The sequence below is a fragment of the Leopardus geoffroyi genome, chromosome C1, assembly GCF_018350155.1.
Source record: "Leopardus geoffroyi isolate Oge1 chromosome C1, O.geoffroyi_Oge1_pat1.0, whole genome shotgun sequence".
NCBI classification, from domain to species: domain Eukaryota; kingdom Metazoa; phylum Chordata; class Mammalia; order Carnivora; family Felidae; genus Leopardus; species Leopardus geoffroyi.
This window is the reverse complement of record NC_059328.1, coordinates 130,244,366-130,269,049: the sequence shown is the minus strand read 5'-3', so window position 1 is coordinate 130,269,049 and position 24,684 is coordinate 130,244,366. Positions and strand designations below refer to the sequence as shown.

The following is a 24,684-nucleotide window of genomic DNA, read 5'->3' as shown; positions in this document are numbered from 1 at the left end:
CAGATGTTAAAAAATTCTGCGTGGATTATACAGAGTGTCTCCAGACAGACTGCAGGAGAAGTAGATTGAGGAGCTGATCTTTGGACTAATTTGGTGAAGGTACTTGTATGTCATGCTAAGGACATTACGCTTTTATTCTTTTTTTTTTTTTTTTTTAAAGAAAGGCAGACTGCCACATGCAGCACCTCATTTGGACGTGTCTGGAGTCTTGGAAGCTTGACTTCCCTACGTTCTCCTACAAATGGACCTTGAGAGCTCGTTTGGAGTTTCTAGCAGGGGAGCGCAGCTACTTGTATACCCTTGACCGAAGAACAGTCCTCCTTTATCGGGGAAGGTCGTCCTCTTCGACCGAGCATGCAGCTTCAGGAGGGACACACATGGAGTGGTGAGGGAGGAAGGGGAAATCTGCCTATAGCCAGCCAGATCAGCTGAATCAACCCTGGCAATCAAGGGGGTGACAGATGTTGCAGCCAGATCGCCCTCACATCCCATTATGCTTTTATTCTGTAGCTGAGACCAACATATTTTTGTGCGTGTTCTGAATATCAACCTGGATAAAGAAGAGTGACAAACAACCCCAGAATGTTAGGGGCTTAGAACAAGGGAATGCTTATTTCTCGCTTATTCTTCCTTTATGTCTGATACAATTAGACACCAATTCAGTTCCACTTGACTTTACTCTAGGACCTACTAATAGTGCACCTTCTTTCTACCTGGAAGATTGTAGGTCTTTTGGCAAAGGGAGAGAGAAGTTAGAAAACCACATGTGGGGGGCACCTGGGTGGCTCAGTCGGTTAAGCATCTGCCTTCAGCTCAGGTCATGATCTCACACTCTGTGAGTTCAAGCCCTGCGTCAAGCTCTGTGCTGATAGCTCAGAGCCTGGAGCCTGCTTTGGATTCTGTGTCTCCTTCACTCTCTACCCCTCCCCCGCTCATGCTCTGTCTCTCTCTGTCTCAAAAATAAATAAAAACATTTAAACAAATTTTTTTTAAAGAAAACCACATGTGGTTTGCATCATGGGTAAACCTGAAGGACATGATGCCAAGTGAAATAAGCCAAACAGAGAAAGAACAAACACTGTATGCTCTCCCTGAGATGTGGAATCTAAAAAAGTGGAACTTGTAGCAACAGAGAGTAGAACAATGGTTGGCAGGAGCTAGGAGGAGGAGAAAAAGGAGACATGTTGGTTAAAGGGTACAGATTTTCAGTTATAAGATGAATAAGTTCTGGGGATCTGACTGTAGTTAACAATACTGTATTATACATTTCAAAGTAAATCTTAAGTGTTCTCACCATACACACACACACATGCGCATGCACGCGCATGTGCGCGCGCACACACACACACACACACACACACAATGGTAACTAAAAAGAAAGAAAGAAAAGTGCATGCAGGCTCTTACAGCCTCTGCCTGGATATGTTACAGGACATTCCCATTCCCATTTGGTTAGCTGAAACAACTCACACAGCCAACCCTGATACCCTCGTTCCTCCTCCCAAACAGAGTGATTGGCAGAAACATTTTTTAACAATAATACAATTTGCCATACTCTAGAAGACTTGCAGAGAGGAGATTGTACTGAGCACTCATTGGCCAGCATACATTCTGTTGTGGTGGCACCAGAATGGAGTGGGTGACACGACAGGCAAGGTCTTTGGCTTCATGGAGTTTTTAGGCTAATACGTATGATGTGTCATAGTGTTACAAACTTTTTCATTATCTCATTTAATCCTTATACTATTATTATCCCTCATTTATAGATTAGTAAACTGAGGCTTCCTGAAGTAAAATAATTTGCCCAAGTCCAGACAGAATGTGGACGACCAGATCTGAACCCAGGCAGTGTGAGCCCAAACTCCATGTGCTTACCCTCCATGGTATATCATCACTCAGCTGCAGTAATGAGAAGGAAGTGTGGTGGAGACCAGGGCGATGGGGAAGAGTTAAGGGCGTCCTGAGCAGATAGCAAGTAGTAGATATGAGTAGTGAGTGAGAGGAGTCTCAGATGAGTGAGGACACTTCGCAGATGAGTGAGTGGTTTAACTCTTCCTAAATGTAAGTAAGTCAGAAGGAGCTGATTTGTGAGAGAAGATGGTAAACAGGTTTTCAGACCATTAGGTTTTGAGACATTTATGAGGCATCTAAATAAATTTTAGAAAAACTAGTTCGGAATCCAAAAAGGAAGTGAGGAATAGAAACACAGGGACAGGGGCGCCTGGGTGGCGCAGTCGGTTAAGCGTCCGACTTCAGCCAGGTCACGATCTCGGGGTCCGTGAGTTCGAGCCCCGCGTCGGGCTCTGGGCTGATGGCTCGGAGCCTGGAGCCTGTTTCGGATTCTGTGTCTCCCTCTCTCTCTGCCCCTCCCCCATTCATGCTCTGTCTCTCTCTGTCCCAAAAATAAATAAACGTTGAAAAAAAAGTTAAAAAAAAAAAAAAAGAAACACAGGGACATGGTCGTGTAAGGTTTTCATTGATGTTATGAAATAGGAGAGATTGTATCCTAGGTGCAGATTAGTTTATATGGTTAAATAGCTAATTTCAAACTGCTACAAATCAGAGTAACTCAATGGATTTTTTTTTCTGGAGCATGTGGGAGATTTTTCAGGTGTGGCTCAATTTGGAAGTTACCTTCTTCCAAAAGTCTCTCAGGGTCAGGCGCTAGATCAGACACTGCAGAGTATGTGTTAGAGAAAAATAAACCTCCTTATGTTTCATACTTACATGGATCTTTGCTGCAGCTGAGAGGAATCAAAATGAGGAAAGTATGAAGAGTTCACATATATTCTATACTTCATGTCAGAATTAGAAAATTCTCTACATCTGGAATATCAGAAGTAAATATTCTAATCCATAAAAGTGTGAAATATGGACCAGAGTGGATGCCAAAAATAATCACCAAATATTGAGTGAGACTTAGGGTCTGACAAGAAGGAAAGGGAGCAATTCCTCTGAACCACCCCGATGAAGCCTTTCCCCAATGCCCTGTTTGAATAAATGTGAGTTATTTCAGAAGGAACTGAGGGCACAGTGTTTTAAAGTTGGAAACGTGTCATAATGCAGTTCTTTGCAGTTTCTGTGTTCTGCTCCATAAACCATAATTTATCTTTGTGGCCTGCTTTTTTGTTCTGGAAAGAACCCTTTTCAGTCCTGCAAATGTAAGGTAAGTACCCAAATACTGCCCTCAGGGAAACCTTGCATGTAGCAAATAAATATGTAAATATTTAAAACTGAAATACTAAGTAAACTGCATAGCAATGTAAACTGGAAGTTTTAGCAAAGTGTATCCCTGAGTTGTCAAATTCTTCACACTAAAATGGTAGATTGTCCTGTGCTTGAATATGTGGCTTTCTCACATGTGTGAATTCTCAACTAAACAATTATTTATGGGGTGCCTGGGTGGCTCGGTTGGTTAAGCATCAGGCTCTTGATTTTGGCTCAGGTCATGATGTCACGGTTTGTGCCCTGAGTAGGGCTCTGCACGGAAAGTGAGGAGCCTGCTCGGATTTTCTCCCTCCCTCCCTCTCTGCCCCTCCCCCAATTTCACACACGTGCGTGCGCGCGCACACACACTCTCTCTCTCTCTCTCTCTCTCTCTCTCTCAAAATAAGTAAGCTAAAAAAAAAAAAAAAGAAAGAAAGATAATATAACATCTGATTCAGTGGATCTGGCCTCATGTTTAAAAATAAAAACAAAAGAAGGCACCTGGGTGGCTCAGTTGGTTAAGCGGTTGAGCGACTGACTTTGGTTCAGGTCATGATCTAGCAGTTCATGAGTTTGAGCCCCACATGGGGTTCTGTGCTGACAGCTCAGAGCTTGGAACATGCTTCAGATTCTGTGTCTCCCTCTCTTTTCCCCTTCTCTGCTTTCTCTCTCTCTCAAAAATAAATAAACATTAAAAATTAAAAAAAAAAAAAAACAAACACCTATTTATAAGAAATAAGCACCAAGACCAGGCTGTTTCAAGAGACTAACACGGACCTGTTCTCTGTTCTTGGTGCTGGAGAAAACTGGTGCTACTGGCATGGGATTCCTGGTCTCCACAGGTGTGCTACACGGCTCAATGAACCAGACTGGGGAAAGAAGTGTGGGCCAGATCTCATCCTGAGAGGAAGGGAGTGATCTGCCTTCTCTAAGAGGACTAAATCATCTGACTGTCAAGTATCCTTCCAAAAGGCTAGTCTCAGGGCATGAACAAGGGGAGGGAAGTCCTCTCTCTCTCTCTCTCTCTCTCTCTCTCTGTCGGATTACAAGTACTTTGAAATTGGGGAAGAGGATGGTGAGGCCAAAATTCCCAGGGAAGTGGGGATTTGGGTACATTCTGGGGAGGGGGCATATTGAGTGGTCTCTTCCCTAGGGCTGCAGGTCAGGACCTAAGTGATGAGGACCCACTCAAAGGACATTTCAGTTAGACCAAATCTCTGGAAGCTAAGATTAGTTCTTCTGGATGGAGTTGTTAAGTTCCAGTCTGTGTTGTGCTTCTGTTCTCCTTCAGTTTACAGCCTAGTCCCATCATGCTGTGTGTCTCACTCATGCTGGGAGGGCTGTAAGAGCACTGTGGGTTCTCCTAAGGCCACTGGGGATCTTAGCAGTGGTCTCCATCAGAGGAGAGCTGTGGCCAGCAGAGTAGCCATCACATGAGGGTAACAGCAACAGAGCCCCCTAGGAAGGATTGTGCTTTTTTCTAATTCATGCAAAGATGCACATTAGTGTGAGCTAGTGGAAACCCTGCCTTCTTTGCTGGGGAGAACCTCTATCCCTCATCTTGCCCAAAGATCCCTCCTGGGACTCTTCTAATTTCCCACCAGGAAAGCAGTCAACAAACCTCTCCTATGTCTCCAACTTGTCCTTTCTATCCAGGGAAGCCAAAAGGACTCTGGGCTTGATACTAAATTCCCCAGGGGGTACCCTCTGGCACAGCCTGCCTATTCTAACCAATGACCCCTAAACCACTCTCTTCCTCTTACTGTGAATGCCAACCAAACACCCCATAAGGAATATGTCTGAAAATGCTACCTTTTGAACAACACTTCAAATGGCAAAATAAAATTACAGACCCACAACTCCTGATCTTGAAAGGACTGTAGATGTCTTTTCTAGTTCTTCATTCTCTTTATGTTCTAAATCAGTGTTTTTCTTTCTGTTGGTTCCTCGATTTTGCATACAATAACTTGGCACAAAGTACCTGGACTCTTTTGTTGCACCCATACATTTCAAGCCAAGCTATTAATGTCGTGTCATAGAACAAAGCATCCTGAACAGAAACAGCTCAAATGGAACACTTAAGTTATCTTCCAGGTAGCAGGACTGTATTTGAAATCTGAGGTTTATTTACGTTAAAATTGCTAAGTGAAAAATTACTTGAATTTTTCTACCCATGTGAACCAATGGGCTTGCTTTTTGCCTCCAGGTTCTTTTAAATTTTTTTTTTTCAACGTTTATTTATTTTTGGGACAGAGAGAAACAGAGCATGAACGGGGGAGGGGCAGAGAGAGAGGGAGACACAGAATCGGAAACAGGCTCCAGGCTCCGAGCCATCAGCCCAGAGCCCAACGCGGGGCTCGAACTCACGGATCCCGAGATCGTGACCTGGCTGAAGTCGGACACTTAACCGACTGCGCCACCCAGGCGCCCCATTGCCTCCAGGTTCTTATGTGCATCTCTGTGTGTGCTTAACAGACTTCAGCCCCAAAAAGCAAACAGGAAAGCAAAAGGGGAGAAACCTTGGTTGAAGATGAGAAAACTTAGCTCATTTGTACCCTATTTGGGTGCCTTCTTATTATTTGTCTTTGAATGTGTCAATTCAATCTCCTATTGTTCATTTCCCCTTATGTAAAAGTAGTATTAGTAAAAAGGTATAAAAACAGTAATCTGAAAAGTTCTTGAAATTATAAAGAGCTTGCTAATGAAAAATAGTAATTCTTTCTTCATATGGTCTACTTACTACAGTTCCTGGGAACACTTGCGCTAGCAGGAATCTGGACTTTATTTTAAATGAATTTCCATAGGATCCTAAAAGCATTTGGCCTTTCTTTATGTTAATTGGTATAAATGTGGAAAAAAATATGTGCAGCCAATAAATATTTAAATTTCATGTCATATTTTCCTTTTGATGTTTATGATAATTCCTGGGAGAAAATATTTACACAAGTGTTTTAATCCTGCATTCCCAGAAGACAGAGCCTGAGGCAAAACATGTATGCTAATATTTATCAGAGAATATAATCCCCAGGTGGCAGGAATAGGGAGAAGGGAGTGAAGCAGATAAGTGTCACCAAGCTGACTGCCACATGCTGGATCTCAAAGGACACTTATTTATGAAGACTTGTAAATGACTGAGACTCTGGAAGGCCCACTGTCTCGGGGAGAAAGGGAGAAGAGTGTATCGCTTCTCCACTTGCATTTCTCATTGGCCAAAAGCTTGCCTCCCAGGTTTGCATGAACTCCCCCACACCTGAAGGTTGTGCCTGCCTCAGTAGTCCAAGCATCTCTGACTGCAGTTCAGGGCTGAGCACTGTCAGGCTGCACCTGAGTGTGAAGTCAGGCTGTGCTGCAGCAGCCCCTGGCCAAGCAAGCATCCAAAGCCCCAGTGGAGGGTCAGGCTGCAAGGGTCTTAAATGGTGCCTAAGTAGTGGCAGCTCAGGACAGACTTAATATTTACTTTAGGGATTATTTTATTCTGCAAAATGTAGTTCATTTGTATTTACTTTCTCTTTCACTTTTCATAAGAATATAGTCAACGGTTGCCACCAAAATGGCACACCTATTAATTCTTACATGTCCTAGGGAAAGAACACCCAAAAACCATACAGCTTCTGGAGTATTTATAAATATTGCAAAGCTTCATGGAAATGCTTTTGGGAGACCACATTTGAAAACTGAGTTTTCCCAGGGCTGCTAGGTGGCTCAGTCGGTTGAGCATCCAACTCTTGAATTCGATTCAGATCATGATGTCAGGCTCCATGCTGAGCATGGATCTTGCTTGAGACTCTCTCTCTGTCTCTGTCTCTGTCTCTCTCTCTCTCTCTCCCCCTCTGCCCCCTCCCCCACTCACATGCTCTCTCCTTCTCTCTCCCTCTTTCTCTCTAAAAGAAAGAAGGAAAGAAAGAAAGAAAGAAAGAGAGAGAGAGAGAGAGAGGAGGGAGGGAGGGAGGGTGGGAGGGAGGAAAAAAACTGAGTTTTCCCTGTGTTATGCTCTGCATCCACAAGTCTTACATGCCCTTGGTTAGGAAAGGTGACCTGCTAGAGAGTGCTAACCAGGAGATTCCAGGGATTTCTTAGCCACTTAACCAGTCTCAGATTTCTAGCACTGGCTCTAAGGCAAACCATGAGGGTAGGCTTTCCTTTTCTACTTTCACATGTTTTCTTTGAGAACAATTCTTCCACCTTCCTAGTCAGTCGCAACTCCAGATTCCTCTTGCTCTCATGCTGCTCCAGGCAGAACTCAATTCCCATCCAGTCTTGAGTTTCCAAATGCTGCGTGCATGTTCATGGGCAGTGCACTTCTCTCTTATTCATTCATTTAACAAATATACTATCAAGCATCTACTCTGTGCCAGGCATTCTTTTAGGCCCTGGAGACACAGTGATGAACACAGACAACTCCTTAGCTCCTGTGGTATACTACGTTCTAATGGAGGAAGCAGTTAATAAGCAGGTAAACTAATAAAAAAAATGTTTTACTAATGATAAGTATATAAGAGAAATAAAACAGGGTGATGAAACAGTCTTGTAGGCTCTGAGAATCTAACTCTGGCCTAATTTGTTCATGACTGGCTACTGTTATAACGTGTCACTACAACTATAAGAGAACTGCACTGTGAATGCCTTTAGGCATCATAGGAGTCTCCTATCTTCAGTGTCTCTTCAAGTGCCCATTAGCCACTGAATGCCAATGAGAGACAAGGTCTTAGTCCAACAAATATGTGTTCTTGAGGAAGAATAGATGACCGTTTGAGGTACAAGAAGCCTTCTTCCAACACGCCCTCCCCAGGTAACATGATGCCTGGAGGTTCTGCCCAGGAATGTTCCCTGGGAGGTGTCCTGTAATGAAAGTTCAGTGGTTTTGAAAGAAGAATTTGGCCTGTCCACTTTCACCAGGAGTTGTTTCTTTTATTATTAGACCTAGATTGATATAATTGGAATAAAGTGTCACAACCAAGTTCCAAATTAGCTCAATTTTTAGACAGTGATTTTTTTACCCAATGTACTCCTCACACTCTCAAAGGAAAGAGAAAAGACAGAAGAAAAGGCCAAGCAATATATACAAAGTAGGGTTTTAGTAGGCTTTCTGCTTTTATTATATCCACACATCATTGGTCAGAATAGGCAAGTTCATGTTGCGCTAAGAAATTATCTCAAAATCTCAGTAGTTTACTATAACAGAGGTTTCTTTCTTGCTCACAAAAAGCCTACTGTGGGTCCATATAACTCTTTAAAGCAACATTCCTCCATGTGTGATTCAGTGACCCAAGATGGGCATCTCAACATGAGTGCAAATCAGGCAACGTGACAGCTTGTCTATGCCTTGGCCTGGAAATGACACACATCATTCCCAGCCACAGCCCATTAGCCAGAACCAATCATGTAACCCTGCCTACCTGTGAGGATGCTGGGAGAAGTGGACAGCAACTGGAATGTTTGCAAAACACTTCTCTCTCTCCCATACCGGTCAGGAAGGGTATCAAGGAAAGAACACAGAATGAAAGGGGCACTCATGGGCCCAGGGAGCCTGGTCTCTGTGGCCTGACACTTCTGCCAGTGCCAACATAGGGAGATTTTGATACAATTTTACACAACAGGTAGAATTAGTTAGAAAGGACTCCTGGAGATGTATTTCATTTTCCTTCAAATTCTGCCACTACCACCTATTATCTGTGGCTGTGGTTACAACAACCTCTCCTAGAAGTTGTCATTTCCAAGACAGCTTACCCAAAATATCAATGTTACCTCAAAACAGTTTAAAATACTTACATGACAAGTTCTGGAAATAGGCCAAAAACATGTTTGCAAATAACCTATTTCAATCATTTTGTGAGATAATATGAATGTCAGCACTTTGATTTTTATCTTATTTTACATTTTGCTCAAATTCAGAGAGACTGGACATCATTATTTAATATTTTCCTTGGAAAACAGGAGCCTGGCATCTGCCCAGTTTTCACAGATTCTGCTGTGATAGGAATAGGCTCTGCAAATTACAAAAGACCCTCCTCAGGGGCCTATTCCTGTGGCTGAGGGAAGAGAAAGAAACTGTGTACATGGGCGTGTGTGTGTGTGTGTGAATGTGGACAGTTAGCATCAAAGTTTCTTCTCTTTTGTCAATTCTCCCAGCAAATTAGGATGGTAAGACTTAATTGTAAACTTCTGGAAAAGGAAGTAGATTGGAGTAATGGAAGAGATGGAGGAAAGTATGACCATTCTCAAGCTAATGCCTATCAAAGTATGGCAGATCATTTCTTCCCCATTCTTAGGCACTCTTAGATGTCATTCATTCATTCATTAATTCATTCATTCAACAATATTAAGGACCAGTGTTAATCTTTAATTGAGGAATAAAAAGCACTGAGGAATCAATGGTAAGTAAAATGATCACCTTGCTTGCTCAAGGAGCTCAGTCTAGATAGGAGACAAGTAGTATACAGAGAATCTCCTAAATATATATATATAACTTGCTAGTCATAGGCCTATGTTTGTTTGCTATCAGAACTGTTTTTTGCTCTTCCCCTGATCTGCTGCATTTCCTTTGCCTTCTGGTTTCCCGAGAAGTTCAGCCAACAGAAGACACTGTCAAGATTGGAGGGTTATAGGAGGGGGAAAGCCACAGGATATTTCTCCTCTCTCACTATGTCTCCCTTGGACAGTCCAGTCTGTGGCTCTAACTTCCATTATGCGGCTTCTCCCCTCAGATTCCAGCACCCATCAGGCATCCCCAACTTCTGGGTTCTGATAATATTCTTTCTCCCCATAATCCCTCCAGCCCCAGGGATGGCAATGGTTTTCACCAACAGTTGCTTCCCACAAGTACAGCATCTTTATAATGAGTTCCTTTAATTAATCTTCCTCTAACATGTGTTTCCTTCCTGGGCAATCACATAATAAAAAAAACTGTGATGAGGGCCGAAAAGACAAATATGTTGTGCCTAGAAAGTATATAATGAGGACCCTGTTGTAATATTAATGATCAGAGGAAGCTTTTCTGAGGAAGTGACATTTGTGCTGAGATATAAAGGCTAAATCAAAGTTAAATAGGCAAATTATGTGGTCAAGAGGGTCCCTAGACAAGGGAACAGTGTGGACAAAAGCTCCAAGTCAGAGGAGCTGAGAGCTGTGAAGAAATGGAAGTAAGGATGGTGGTACCTAAGTAGGGGGGGTGAGGAGGGAAAGGGTCAGAGAACAGGGCAGCAGAGTCAGGAACAGTTGGGATCATGTAGGCTCCATGGGCCATGTTAAGGCCTTCAATAGCTATCATGAAGACAATGGGAAGAAAGTGAAAGGCTTTAAGCAAAAGAATAAGATGATATGCATTTTTAAATGCTTACTGTCTCTATAAAGCAAAGCAGTAGTAGAAATAGGTGAGAATGGATATGAAGAGACCAGTTAGGATGTACCGCTATAGCTCAAGCAAAAGATGACAGTAGCTCCAGTAAAGGATAGTATTAGAAACGGCGACAAGTGGATAGACTCAAGAGATATTTAGGAGATAAATCGATAGGATATGGTGATTGATTTGTTGGGGGGTGGTGATGGAAAGAGGGATGTCAAGGATCACTTCTGCAGTTCAGCTTACACAGGTGGGTGGATGGATAGTGGTGCCACTCACCAACACAGGAAACATGAGAAGCAATGAGTTGTGTGTGCATGTATGGGGTAAGGAGGAGATAGATCATAGGTTCAATTTTGTTCACATTGAATTTAAAGTGCTTTAGTGGGACCCAAATGCATTTATCTCTGGTAGGCAGCTGGATAGATGGGGATAGAGCTCTGTGGCAGGTTGGATTTTTGTTCCTAATTCTTCACTATCCTGTAATATAATTTTACACCCACACCCTTTGCCATGTAATTTTACAGTGACTCTCACCAGTGGGAGGAGGATTTTTCCCCATTGATCTTTGCTTAGGCCATGTAACTTTCTTTGATCAGTAGAATAGTAGCGAATGAGATGTAAACAGAGACTTTAAATACGCTTTCACATTTGGCTTGCCCTTTTGTGCTTTTTTGATCTTCTGTGAGAAGAGTATGTTTTAGGTAGCCATTGGCCCCCAAGCCTAAGTCCCAGAATGAAGACATGTGGAGTCGACCTAAACACAACTTAAAGCCTGGGTCCAGCTTGGCCCAGCTGAGCACTGCCTTGCTAAGTTACTTGAAACTGTTATGCATCAAAAACCAAGGAGTATTTCCAAAGGGAAGTACCAGACAAGAGACTTAAATTCGAGTCATTAACCTGTAAATGATAATTATAATCATGGTATAGATGAGACCTCCCAGGGATCACATCCATTATAAAATATTTGGACACATCCACTTAGATTAAGTAGATGGACAAAGTTTCTCTAACCATCCTTCTTTCTCTGGCTCAAGTAGTCCATCTCATCTTACTATCTTCAGCCCCTCCTTTTATGGCACTCCAATCAGGCCTGATAATCAGGTACTGAGGCTCCAAAGCTGTGGTCCCTGTATTTACATCCAAACTCTTCATTCTCTATTCATCTTTTGACTAGTACAGCTATGATGCATTCTGACTTGGTATATCACTGAGTGGCAAGGGCTTATGCCTCTCAAACAATTTACTTTTCATATAGGACCTTCAATGCTTTGGGCCAGAGTCAATCAGAATATCAGGCTATGTGGAGTTGACTTTTTCTCCAAGGGAAGCCTCCATCTATTGACTGCCTACAACCATTAATGTAGAATACCATTCAACTTTCTCCAAATGCCAGTGGGAAGATTGAAGCAGGATCCTTTCTGAACGCTTGGTATAGATTTCTGGACAAGGGGAAGAGAAGACGCATATTTGTGTTATGCAAGCCACTGCACTGGTTTGTTCAGATGAGGAGTTTACATGGTTGCTCCAGCTTAGAATAGCTCATACTCTCATCTCTTTCTTTTTCTCTTTCTCATTTCTTTTCTCTCTCTCTTGTTTTCTTTTCTCTCTTTCTCTCTTTCTCATTTCTTTTCTCTCTCTCTTGTTTCTTTTCTCTCTTTCTCTACCCATGCTCTGTTCATTAATCAAAACTCTCTTTAGATTTGAATAAAGGAAACACAATAAAATTCTTAGATAAGTCTCTTGCCCTGTTCTGTGCAAATCCTCAACTTATTCACTACCATAATGGAAGTTTGTATTCATTTTCTTCCATTCCCCTGTTTCTCTCTGAAGAAATTCTTCATTACATTTGTAATCTATGTCTCTCTATTCAATAATTGATGCCTTTCATCTTTCTGAGGACTGTTACTAATAAAAATTTTCCTCTTATCCATTTTAAATCAACCTGAAATGGTGCTGAAGTTTTTCAATACTTCTGATGCAATACTTCTGATGCAAAGACCTATGATATTCACAGCTTCTTCACTGAGTGTTTAAAGGGTACCAGGCAGGTATTGGAGAGACTGGCTTGCAGCCCCAGCTCTTGCACTAGGAGCTTTGTCACCATAGGTAGTGTTGTCATTATCTTCAAAATGGAGATAATATGTTATTTGCCAAAAGTGACTATTGACTTAATTAAACTAAATAAAAAATTTTAATATGGTAAACATTGGGAGCTGTAGCTATTATGAGTGTAACTGAGCAAAAGAAAAAACTCAACTCACAGTAACTTTAGGAATTGAGTATATTTTTCTGATAGAACAAGTCTAGGCTTGGTTCAAAGATCAGTAGTCTCTTCTTTCCCCTTTATCTGGAGAGCATAAACTTTCCCAGAATGTATACCCAACAGACTTGCATTTATTTCTCATGGGCTAAAAGTAGGCCATATGGCCTCACCTAGCTCAAGGAAGACTAAAAAATAGAGTGTTTGGAGGTCAGCAAGTGGAAAGAAAAAAGTTGGAAATATTGGGGGGGGGGCAGTCATTTACAATTACCCACCACAGAAAGCTTTGAGTTAAAGTCACATTAACCAATACACCTACAATCTGGTACCAATTCCAAAGCACAGATTTCCTCCCCCACATCAAATAATTCTCTGACACCAGCTGGGTTCCTATAACTCAATTCTGACACCATCTACCTGGAGATAGCATAAGATCCCACAGGTTAAGGGATTAGTCCTACAAGGCTTTTCCCTACCCCCCACCCCCCACACTTCAGATGCTAATCATGAATCCAAACCTGGGTTGTCCATGTACTTCTGACTGACTGACTACAGACTGGACCCCATCTTTGGGTTTGAATAATTTTCTAGAGTGGCTCACAGAACTCAGAAACATTCTATTTACTAGATTCCTGACTTATTACAAAAGGATATAATTCAGGTACATCCAGATGGAAGCCATAGATGTATAGGGTAAGGTATGTGAGGGGCCATGCTCTCTGCAAGTGTGCCACTCTCCCTAAACCTCCACATGTTCACCAACCTGGGACCTCTCCAAACCCCATCCTTTTGGATTTGTATGAGGCTTCATTATGTAGACACAATTGATTAAATCATTAGCCAGTAGCAGATGATTCAATCTCACGCCTCTCTCCTCTCCCCAGAGGTCAGCCGGCTGGAATTGAAAGTTCTAACCCTCCAGTCACATGGTTGGCTCCTCCACAGCCAGCTTCCATTCTTATGTGCTTTGCAAAAGTCACCTGATTCACATAAACTCAGGTGTGGTTGAAAGGAGTTTGTGATGAATATTAAGACACCTTTATTGTTCTTATTATTTAGAAACTTCCAAGGGTTTTAGGAACTCTGTGCCAGGAATGGGGACAAAGACCAAATATATATTTCTTATTATAAATCACAATACCACACTCCTAAAACCTCCCATTTGAGAAGCTGAAGTGCTTCCATAGGTACAAAAAGTCTGTTTGCTCAGAGAGAGCAAAAACTAGAAAAAGGAAGTTATATCTGTCCTAAGAACCAAATGCACACTGTGCCTCTCCCTCGGGCTGTGCTTCCCCTAGATCTAGGTTATAGGCCCAAAGCAATCAGATGACTCAGTTGGCTTCATAAATAGAATTTCTCAACAATAGAATGTTCTTCTCTGGCTCAGAGATACTTAACCCAGTGACTAAAAAGTGTAGGATCTAGAGACAGATGGGCATAGATTGAATTCTGACCTTGCCCTTATCTAGCTATTGATCTTGGGTAAATTAATGCTTAAAACCTTCATGTTACTCATTAGAAAATGAAAATAACAGTTCTGCTTAATTCCTTTTATCACTATGAAGATTAAATGGAAAGCACTAAATACAATAGCTTCTGTATTCTAGCCCCTCAGTAAAGAGTAACTCTTATCAATAGTAACACTTTTCAAATTTACAGATTTCTCAAATTTATTTTAAAGATCCAAGTTAACTATAAAAGTTATGCCAAATAATGATCTCTTTTTCCTTTCCTCTACATCTAAAATTGAACTACAGGTTCTCTTGCTGGAATCCACCCTAGATTTTTAGTAACTGTTAGTGTTTAAGTAACAAACTCCTCCGTGCATTTACCAAGGCCTGTGAAGAAAACTATGCCGTTTCTGATCAGTTTGGTGATCAGTTCAGATAATATATCTAGTAAGCTTATTAGTTGCCTGCGGTAGTCTCTTGCCAAATTCAATTTGCAAAGACAACAGCTTTATAGCCATTTCTTTTAATCTTGTTTGTAATATTGCCCATTAGATAGAAGACGTACCATGCCAGATCTTGTTTATTTAAAAGCAAATTATAGGAGGTGACTATTGTGCACTAAGAGAAAAGAGTCCAATATTTCACCAGCAGGGCCACAAAATCACACATCTGCTTTTTGACAAGCTGACAGATCTCAAGAATTGAAACTTGATGAATCTTAATGCTGTCTGTCACATACTACAATGTTCTTCAATTATTTCTTTGTGAAAGAATGACTAATGATAATTCCTACTAGAGGATCATTTGCATATTCAAGCTCCATGTTTTGCAGAGAAAAGAATGCTGATTTGTTAAGAGGGCAAACTCCTTCCCTCCAGATTGAAATACTTCTTTTCTAATACAGCTACATTAAGCTTGCTGTTAAAACCCAGGGAGAGATAAAATAAAATTCAGGAGCTGAGTCCAATCTATTTTATTTCTAAGAAAAAAAACAGTATCTTTTTTTCATATTTTGGACTAGATTTCTTGAAAATGTGCTCTGCAGCTGCCATTGTTCATAGGGAAAAATTATCTGGATACAATTGGCCTAATCAACTCTTAATCTGAGAGCATAAGTGGATGATTAAACCTAGTGTTACCCACACAAGCAGCTGCTGACACCCAGGTCCTTTGGAAAATGCTGCTCCTGACTTAAATGCCAGGTAGGTGGCACTGAAGACTTCAGACACTGGGGCTCAGAGACAAGCTGAGCCATTGCATCTGGTGGAATCAGCTGCAGAGCAAAAGCCTGTTCTCTTGCCCAGATGAGTGAGTGCTAAGGTAGCTGTCCTTCCAACAGCATGAGCAGCTGCTGGCCAAGGTTGCCTCTTTCCAAAAGGTGGAGTTGGAAAGAATCAACCAAGGCCGTGCCAGTTTGATTTGTCAGACAGTTTGATACCGAGAACATATCAGGAGGACTGGCTGCTACCCTGAGATTGTACATGGTTCTTCCCAATTGCAGAGGAAACAGTAATATGACACAAGGTTAGAGGAAGCAGCAGCATCCTCTTGTTGGCCACATTCTACTTTGGCATAAAGCCAAACCTGCCTTGGGTTGTCAATAAAGTCCAACAAAGTTGGAAGTAGTGAGTGGTACACGAAGGATGATAGGAAGTGTCCAAATGAACTAAGAGGACAGGGTATTTCTGGTAGGAAGAATCTCCTGAGTCCAGCCTACAGGCTAGAAAACACCATGACACTTGTATCAGTTTTATAGGGCAGCTGTAGCAAAGCAACAGCAAACGCAGTGACTTAAAACAACAGGAATTTGAAATCAATTTGAAGCCTGAAATCAAGGTGTCATCAGAGCCATGCTTACCTCTGAAGCCTGTTGGGAAGAATCCTTTCTTGCCTTTTCCAGCTTCTGGTGGTTGCTGGTATTCCTTGGCTTCTCTCTGCCTCTGCCATTGCATGGCCTTCCTCACCGAGTCTCTTACAATCTTCTTACAAGGACACCTGTCATTGGATTTAGGATGTACCCTAATTCAGTATGACCTCCTCGTCTTACATGGATAACATCTACAAAGATCTTATTGCCAAATAAAGACACACTAGTATGTACCAGGTATTGGGACCTCAACATATCTTTTTTGGAGGGACAATTCAACCCACAACATTGACACATGAAGAACGATTAGGAAGCATCTAAGGGAATGTAAAGGAGAGGGTATTTCTGGTGGAAAGAATATCATGAGTCAGACTTGAAACACCATGATGATCCTGCAGGAAAATAAGTAAGGCAGTAGTCGGAGCTACCTTCCCTCACTCTTAACTCCCAGCAGATATGATCTCCCATGCTAAGACCTCTGGCACTTAGAGCTACTCGTTTCTTGCATATGTAGAGAGGTCACTAATAGAATTCTAATGCACCAGCTCGCCCCAACATCTGTAGGGCTCAGGTAAGAATATAAACAGAGACCCACATCACATATGTCTAATTATTTCAGTTATATTTCATGCAACAAATTATTAAATAAAATGTGTTTTTGTCCTATTTTGAAAAATATACCATCATACTACAAAATTTTAAAAGAAATTGAGAAGCTATAGTTTTGATTTAACAGAAAGTTGGCAAAATGTCAAAGATGATCCACCTGGGTGTTCTGTTGAAGGATTGGTGATGTTAGGATGAGTAATAAAATAAAGACATACATAATCCATAAATTATCATATATTTATCCCATAGAATTTATTTTTCTTGCCTTAATTTCAGAAAATGTACTAATTATGTTGTTGTTATCAAGGTTTTCACATAATTTGTGTTTTATTGACAGGATTGCCCAATTAGACCAAATTCCTTGAGTGATTATTGTTCTTAGGTAGCTTCTATGAATTTTAATTTTGAGAAACTGCTCTGCTGAGGCAAGAGCAACTGATATTTTCAACAAATTGCTTAAAACAATGCCTAGATTTGGACATAAACCATGAATTTTATAGATCATGTTGAAACATAATTCATCTACATATAAAAATTTATCATTAACATTAAAAATGCTATATTTTTAATTTCATTAATAAAATTTTTGTCACTTATATATCACAGGGTTAGCCATTATTTAAAGCAATATCTAGAGCCATTTCACATTTCTTTAGTTATTTCAAATATTTCAATTTTGGGATGTTTACAAAGAAAACTAAAAATAGTATGTTGTAAGATTAAGTCAGATATCTCTTTAAGCAAGACCCTGTCTTAATCTGTCATAGCCAGAGAACAATTCTCTCTCTCTCTCTCTCTTTTTTTTAAGATTTTATTTTTAAGTAATCTCTACACCCAACATGGAGCTTGAACTCAGAACCCCAAGATAAAGAGTCACATGCTCTATCAACTGAGCCAGCCAGGAGCCCCCAGAGAACATTCTTCTTAAACATTAGTTTCAGGATTATTTATTTGCATATATTATTTGTTTCTCCTTAAAGAGATTTTTGTTTCTAACTTCTGATTAATTTTTTTGTATTTTATTGACATGTAACTTTTGCTGTGTAACTCACATGTGGTTTCTTTTCTTTTGATTATAAAAATATATTCTGGGTATTTTAGGCCAAGATGGTGGAACAACATGGAAGTTTTTTGTGTGTCTCGCATCCATGAAATACAGCCAGACCAACATAAACCATCCTGCACACCTAGAAAACTGATCTGAGGATTAACACAACAGTCTACACAACTGAACCATAGAACTCATCAGGTACGTGGCATGGAGGGGTGAACTGGGGGAGAGAGAAGCTGTGGAGGGCAGGGAGCTGTTTCTGCTTGTGGAGAGAGGACAGGGAGCGGGGGAGAATATGGGAAAAATGCCACCCCCCCCCCCACCAAAAGCAGCTAGAGAGAAAGTGGAAAAGTGGAAACAGCCGCAGGGACTGAACTAAAAAGGGAGAAAGGAGAAAGGAGAGGGTTTTAATTCCATTAAGACTCTATAAACAGGGGGTGCAGAGTCTGAAACTCCACAGCTCGATACCTGGTGGTGCTCTGGTGAGAAGGGAGAATCCCCAGGAGCAAGAGTGGAGTCCGGGGTTCTTCAGGCCACCCGGAGAGAGGCTGTTCCCCTGCTAGGAGGACACCTGGTAGAGGCGATGTGACTCCCCCCACAGGCAAAGGCACCAGTGGACCTGGAGAACAGCCACATTCGCTGGTGCTGGAACAAGGTTGCTGGGGGTGAAGGCTGGTGCCAGATGTGTGTTGTGATTTGCCCTAATCCCTGAAACGCTGGTGCTACACAATCGTGTTAACTTTTTATGGGGTGGGCTGGCCACCGGCTGCAGTCTCTGGGCGTCGGCAGCAACACAGTCCAGAGAACGTTACTGGGTATGGCCAGCACCCAGCCATTGCCCTGTGAAACCCTCCCCCAGAGGGGCAGAATGGGTCAAAACCATAGTCACTTAGAAATAAAGGGTCGGGAAACACAGCCACACCTGAGATAAAATTCAGGAGGGAGGTTCTGCCTGGGGCTTGGTCACAGAAAGTGTAAAAGCAGGGAGTTGATGGAAGCTGAACACAAAGGACAGGTGTGCAATTGCTGATCGGGGAGAACACAGTTCCCACATTAGAGACTGGGTATCTGGATGATGCCATTTTCACCGCTTCCACACATGCGTGTGTGTGTGTGTGTGTGTGTGTGTGTGTGCCCACGCGCATGCACGTGCGCACACACACACACCTACAAGCGCCACAATAATCCACCCTGGTAAGCTAAGCAGCGCCATCTAGTGGAGAACAGAGCCATTACACTAAGCCCCGCCCAACTGGGCCAATCTCACTCAGGAACACAAGTCTCTCCGCCTGCTTAGTTTATGGACTATAAAGCGTTTCATAGTTAGACTTCTAGGGGAAAACGAAGTAATTTCAATTGTATTTCAGTCTGTTTGCTGGTCCATCTATTCAATTTTCTTTCTTTTTTTCTGTTCTTTTTTCTCTTTTTCATTTCTTTCCTTTTTCTTAAATACAGAGAGAGAAAAAATCATTTTTATTTTCAATTTTTATTAAAAATATTTTTCTTTAATTTTTTTCTACTATCTTTTTACTTTTGGGTAAATTTTTTCAAATTCTATCTTGCTTCCATCATTTCATTTTATTCCACCTCAGTGCATTCCTTTTTTCAAATTCTCAAGCGATTTCCTTTTTTTTCTTCTTTCTTTCCCCTTTTTTCTCTAACTGATCAAGACCCTTTCAACACCCAGACCAAAACACACTTAGGATCTAGCATCATTTATTTGATTTTTTTGGGTGTGTGTTTGTTTTTAATGTTTTGATTTTAATATTTATTAGTTTTAATATTTTTAAAATTTTTTTTACCTCATTAATTCCTTTTCTCCCTTCAAAATGACAAAACGAAGGAATTCAACCCAAAAGAAAAAGCAGAAAGAAATGACAGCCAGGGACTTAACCAACACAGATACAAGCAAGATGTCTGAACCATAATTTAGAGTCGTGAGAATAAGAAAACTAGTTGGAGTCGAAAATAGATTAGAATCCCTCTCTGCAGAGATAAAAGAAGTAAAAGGTAATCAGGATGAAATAAAAAATGTTATAACTGGGCTGCAATGTCGAGTGGATGCCATGGCAGCAAGGATGGATGAGGCAGAACAGAGAATCAGTAATATAGAGGACAACATTATGGAGAATAATGAAGCAGAAAAAAAGGGAGATTAAGGCCAAAGAGCATGATTTAAGAATTAGATAAATCAGTGACTCATTAAAAAACAACAACATCAGAATCATAAGTGTCCCAGAAAAGGAAGAGAAATAGGGGTAGAAGGGTTATGTGAGCAAATCATAGCAGAAAACTTTCCTAACCTGGGGAAAGACACAGACATCAAAATCCAGGAAGCACAGAGGATCCCCATTAGATTCAACAAAAACTGACCATCAACAAGGCATCATAGTCAAATTCACAAATTACTCAGGCAAGGAAAGAATCATGAAAGCAGCAAGGGAAAAAAAAAGTCTTTAACCTACAAGGGAAGACAGATCAGGTTTGCAGCAGACCTATCCACAGAAACTTGGCAGGCCAGAAAGGAGTGGCAGGATATATTCAATGTACTTAATCAAAAAATTATGCAGCCAAGAATTCTTTATCCAGCAAGGCAGTCATTCAAAATAGAAGGAGAGATAAAAAGTTTCCCAGACAAACAAAAATTAAAGGAGTTTGTGACCACTAAACCAGCCCTGCAAGACATTTTAACGGGGACACTATGAGGGGAGAAAAAATGTAAAACAAAAACAAACAAATAAAGACTAAAAGCAACAAAGACTAGAAAGGACCAGAGAACATCACCAGAAACTCCAACTCTACAAGAAACATAATGGCAATAGATTCATATCTTTCAGTACTCACTCTAAGCATCAATGGACTCAATGCTTCAATCAAAAGACATAGGGTAGCAGAATGGATAAGAAAACAATATCCATCTATAATGCTGTTTACAAGAGACCCACGTTAGACCTAAAGACACCTTCAGATTGAAAGTAAGGGGATGGAGAACCATCTATCATGCTAATGGTCAACAAAAGAAAGCCAGAGTAGCCATATTTATATCAGACAATCTAGACTTCAAAATAAAGACTGTATCAAGAAATGAAGAAGGGCATTATATCATAATCAAGGGGTCTATCCACCAAGAAGACCTAACAATTGTAAACATTTATTTGCCAAATGTGAGAGCACCCAAATATATACATCAATTAATCACAAACATAAAGAAGCTCATTGGTAATAACATCATAATAGTAGTGGACTTCAACACCCAACTTACAGCAATGGACATATCATCTAATCAAAAAATCAACAAGGAAACAATGGCTTTGAATGACACACTGGACCAGATGGACTTAACAGATATATTCAGAACATTTCATCCTAAAGCAGCAGAATATACATTCTTCTTGAGTGCACATGGAACGTTCTCCAGAATACACCACATACTGGGACACAAATCAGCCCTCAACAAGTACAAAAAGATTGAGACCATACCATGCATATTTTCAGACCACAACGCTATGAAACTCGAAATCAACCACAAGAAAAAATTTGGAAAGGTAACAAATAATTGGAGACTAAAGAACATCCTGCTAAAGAATGAATGGGCTAACCAAGCAGTTAAAGAGGAAATTAAAAAGTATATGGAAATCAGTGAAAATGATAACACCACAACCCAAAACCTCTGGCACGCAGTAAAGACAGTCATAAGAGGAAAGTACATAGCAATCCAGGCCTTCCTAAAGAAGGAAGAAAGATCTCAGGTACACAACCTAACCTTACACCTTAAGGAGCTGGAAAAAGAAGAGCAAATAAAACTCAAAACCAGCAGAAGACAGGAAATAATAAAGATTAGAGCAGAAATTAATGCTATTGAAACCAAAAAAAAAAACCAAAAAAACAAAAAACAAAAAATACCAGTAGAACAGATCAATGAAAACAGAAGCTGGTTCTTTGAAAGAATTAATGCAATTGATAAACCACTAGCCAGTTTGATCAAAAAGAAAAAGGAAAGGACCCAAATAAATAAAATCAAGAATGAAAGAGGAAAGATCACAATGAACACAGCAGAAATAAAAACAAAAAAATCCAGTGAAGCAATGGGCAAAAGACATGAATAGACGCTTCTCCAAAGAAGACATCCAGATGGCCAACTGACATGAAAAAATGCTCATCACTCATCATCAGGGAAATACAAATCAAAACTACAATGAGATACCACCTCACACCCGTCAGAAGGCTAACATTAACAACTCAGGCAACAGCAGATATTGGTGAGGATGCGGAGAAAGAGGATCTCTTTTGCATTGCTGGTGGGAATGCAAAACTGGTGTAGCCACTCTGGAAAACAGTATGGAGGGTCCTCAAAAAATTAAAAATAGAACTACCCTATGACCCAGCAATTGCACTACTAGGCATTTATCCAAGGGATACAGGTATGCTGTTTCAAAGGGACACATGTACCCCCATGTTGATAGCAGCACTATCAACAATAGCCAAAGTATGGAAAGAGCCCAAATGCCCATCGATGGATGAATGGATAAAGAAGATGTGGTATATATATACAATGGAGTATTACTCGGCAATCAAAAAGAATGAAATCTTGCCATTTGCAACTACATGGATGGAACTGGAGGATATTATGCTAAGCGAAATTAGTCAGAGAAAGACAAATATCATATGACTTCATTCATATGAGGACTTTAAGACACTTAGCAGATGAATATAAGAGAAGCGAAGCAAGAATAATATAAAAACAGGGAGGGGGGACAAAACATAAGAGACTCTTAAATATGGAGAACAAACAGAGGGTTACTGGAGGGGTTGTGGGAGGTGGGGTAGGCTAAATGGGTAAAGGAAATTAAGGAATATACTCCTGAAATCATTGTTGCACTATATGCTAACTAATTTGGATGTAAATTAAAAAAAAGAAAATTAAAAAAAAGAAAAAATATATATATATATATATATGTTTAAATACATATGTATATGCATGTGCCTGTGTATAAAATATATGGATTATTTTATATAACAAAACGTTTATCTGTCACTATGTGAACCCTGAGGTGGATTCAGTGTTAATTCATGGATCCCTTCTGAACCACAAATTGGAACACAAAGAGATACAAGAAAATGAGCATTGGGCACTACTAGGAAAAGACACTTTGGTAGGCAAAACCTAGGGAATTTATGCTACCATTGAGAGAAGATTGGATAAATTAATTTATTCACCTTTTCTTTTGTCTGCAAGTCTTCCTCAAACGCCAAATTGGTGTCTGTCTTCAAAGTTGGCAATGACTCAACCCCCAAATTTTCACAATCAACTATTCTTTCAAAGATATGATATTAGAAATTTAGTGTCTGAAGAAATTGCTATGTGAACCCTATAACATATAAGGCTCAGAGCCAGACGCTCCTCCTGCAGGTGTAAGGACAATATTACAATCATCAATGCCCTGGGACTGTGCTCAGTTTAGAATTCTGGTTCACTGGTTCAGTAACATAGGAACCTGACAGGCAAAAGTGGCCATTATAATCACATTTATAAAGTAGGACATGTAAACGGCATATGTACACATACACATACTGTAAAGTGACTTTAAATACTCCATTAATGTACATCAATTGAAATCATCAAAAACTGAGTACATCAATTTTAATGATAATAAGAATACTAATAGTAATAAAAAGGAAGAGAATGGGAAAAAAGGCAGCTAGTATTGATTAAATAATTACTATGAACCAAACACTGTAGTCTATGTTGTATACATATTATCTTATTTAGATATTGCTATTCTCATTTTACAGATAAAAAAGCAAAGATCCAGAGAAGTTACAACTTATACGAAGTCAGAGCTGGTAAGTATTAGAATCAGATTCAGATCATTAGATTAGTTTGACTATAAAGCTCATGTCCTTATCCACTATAGTGCATGGCCTTTAATTTAACAGGGCAAGACAATACCAATCATTTCTCTATTTTTTCTCTATGTTTTGATTCTGAAAATGAAAATAATTACACAAAAGACAACATTCTCATGTTAAAAGATTCAAGAAACACAAAACTGTATAAAGCAAAAAGCTAAGGTCATTTTTTACCTTCCACTAGGATCTTTTTCTCCTTCCCAGGTAGCCACAGGATATAGCTTAGCATACATAGACACATATATATGGTTTCCTTTCACATCATTTAAGTCAAGAATTATGTATTGCTTGTGACTGGCCTTTTTTAAACACAGCAATATGTCCTGAAATATTTTTACATCTGTATCACTAGATCTACAATATTATTTTTAATGACTAGCATTTTAACTATCCCTCTATCAACTGGAATCTACACCATTTATATTTTTTTGCTATTACAAAAAAAAAAGCTTCATTGAATAACCTTACACATACAAACTGGCACGTATGTTGATTTTGAAGAGCTGATTAATAGGATTTGAATTGCTAGTTTGCAAGGTATACTTATTTTTAACATTTTGACAAAAATTGTCAAGTGCCTTCCAACATTACTAATTCATATTCACACCAACATCATACATGATTTTTTCTGCAATGAGAGATGATTTTATTTAAGGGAGTATATTTGGAACTCTGTAGTTAAACCATTTCCATCTATATTCAAATGATGCCCAGAGTTTATATAAATTTGTTTAAGGCATCCAGCTATCAGTGGTTAAATAAATAAAAAATAATTTTTCCATAAATACTGCTCTTTGCACAAATCTTTACTATGACATACTGCCTATAACATTGTCTTCCACAAAAACAAAACCCTCAATTAATTGCAAACTAAATTTGAATTTTGGTTTTTTCAGGCTTAGGGATGGTAATGATAAAATCTGCATTACTATTGTGGCTTTTAATTTTTTTTTCTTTCAGATTTATTGAGGTATGATTGACAAATAA

At 40.0% G+C, this 24,684-nt stretch overlaps 1 long non-coding RNA gene across 1 annotated transcript; it reads right to left on the bottom strand.

Annotated features, from left to right (window-relative positions):
* Positions 1-147: 147 nt before the first annotated feature.
* On the bottom strand, positions 148-13,736 carry LOC123596744. The gene is made up of 3 exons (XR_006711845.1): positions 13,725-13,736; positions 13,356-13,358; positions 148-320 (listed from the first exon to the last, which is right to left on the bottom strand). It is a non-coding gene; the product is annotated as an uncharacterized LOC123596744 (long non-coding RNA).
* Positions 13,737-24,684: the final 10,948 nt, after the last annotated feature.